This window comes from Grammomys surdaster, unplaced genomic scaffold (assembly GCF_004785775.1).
Source record: "Grammomys surdaster isolate TR1022 unplaced genomic scaffold, NIH_TR_1.0 554, whole genome shotgun sequence".
In the NCBI taxonomy this organism is placed as follows: Eukaryota; Metazoa; Chordata; class Mammalia; order Rodentia; family Muridae; genus Grammomys; species Grammomys surdaster.
The window spans coordinates 110,356-112,562 of NW_021604973.1; positions in this window are offsets into that span (position 1 = coordinate 110,356).

Consider the following 2,207-nt stretch of genomic DNA (forward strand, 5'->3'; position numbering starts at 1 on the left):
TTTCAGAAATGGGATGGGGGTCCTACCTCTTCTCTCTCCTTTTATGGTTCTTTCCAGTGATTTCTGCACAATTGTCAGCTGTCATGCCACTGGAGACTGAGACATTTAGCATGGGTTGGGGATAATAACGGCATTAGAGAGGACTCAGTGGACTCTGGTAGCCATTCGGATGCAGCCAGCTTGCGTGCTTGAGGAAGAACTTCTGCCTTACAAGCATCCTGTCCTCAGAGATAAATGATAGTTAGATCAGGACAGAAATTCAGCTAGGTCACCCTGGCCTCAAATTATGACCACTTTTCACTTGAGAAAAAAATGTAAAGGATCTCTTTTGTTTTATTTTTAATGCTGTATATATGTGTGTGTATGGGTGCGTACATGTGCATGTGAGCACAGGTGCCTCAGGAATCCAGAAGAACGGGTAGGGTCCTCGGAAGCTGGGGTTCCAGGAGAATGTGAGCCATCTGACGTGGGTCCTGGGAATGGGACTTGGGTCCTCTGTAAGAGCAGAGTGAGCTCTTAACCACAGAGCCAGCTAAGCCTCCAGTTGGGAATTTTTTACACAACCTTGAGTGTGTAAGTACATAAAAAATAAGCTATATAAATCAATGATGGTGATAATAAACCATAAGTAAATTTATTTTACAATTCTCTGGTATACATATACTTTGACCATTTATTAAGGATGAAAACAAATTTTTATACTAATGAAATTAATGTGTGTGTTTGTTTTTTTACATAAAGACTTAATGTTGGCAAGATGACTCAGGATGTCAAGTACAAGCCTGATGACCTGAGTTTGACGCCCAGAACCTATGTAAATGTAGCAGGACAGAGCCAAGCCCACAGAGTAGTCCCCTAACCTCACGTGTGCAGCGTATCACGTGTGCAGCATACCCCTGACATAACAATAATGAGATCAAGATTGGGTTCATCCAGCATTGCACATCACAGAGCATCTTCAGTGCTTTACAGAGCTGATCAGCATTTCAACTTTTACTGTCAATGCCAAGAATAAAGTTCACATAAATGTTTAGCACATATTAGAGAAGTATGTTTAGGACCTATTAAAAAATTATTGGAAATTCTGTCCTAATTCCAAGTGAGAATCATTTGTGACTATTTCATGAAACTCAAGTCAACTAAAATACCAATTTTAATGAAAAATTTGTTAAAAACATTATATTGTAATTGTATTTACTCACCTATTTATTTTTAATTTAATGGGTGCATTTGTGCGTGAATGTGCATCTGTGTGTGTCTGTGTGTGTCTGTGTGTGTGCATACCCATACCATGGCACATATATAGAGGTTAGAGGTCAAGTTTCAAGAGTCATTTTCCTCTTTCCAACGTGGAGATTGAATTTAGGTCATCTGGCTTGGAGGCAATCACATTTACTTCCTGAACCACCTTGCTCAATCCCAAACAGCATGCTTCTTATTTTAAAATAAATTATCATTTTATGTATATGAGTGTTTTGTCTGCAAGAACGTCTGTGCAATTGGTGCCCTTGGAAGCCAGAAGAGGGATTCATATCACCTAAAACTGGAGTTATGCATGGTCGTGAGCCACTGTGTGGATGCTTGGAATAAACTCAAGTCCTCTGCAAGAGCACCCAGTACTCCTGACAACTGAGTAAGCCCTTAGGCCCCATCAAACATCACTGTACAGCAAACATTCTAACAAGTTACAGTCCAAAGATACGGCAATTTAATACTTCCATGCTGGAGAATGATGAGGAAAAATTTTAAAATTTTTGTTTTCTGTATTTAGACTGATTTTTTTTTTTTAATTTAAGTACATTGGTGTGAGGATGTTGGGTCCACTGGAACTGGAGTTACAGACAGTTGTGAGCTGCTATGTGGGTGCTAGAAATTGAACCCAGTTCCTCTGGAATAGCAGCGGAGAGACCAGATCTTGGGTTCAGACTCCACCTTAGAGAACCTGACCTAAGGTTGACCTCTCTAGCACCAGTTTCCAGGTTACTCTTCAACAAACCTGTGTCTCCGGGTTACAAGCCTGACCCTGGCATTTCACTTCCTAATAACCACCAATCAGGAGGAAAGTGGAAGTTAATTTTATAGTTTGGCTCCCAGCATCAGCCAATTATTTTAAAGGGCAACAGAATCCCGTAATAGCCCAGGATCAGATGTGTGCCAGGCTAGAAATCCCAGTGCTTGCTTCTTTTTTTTTTTTTTTTTTTTTTTTT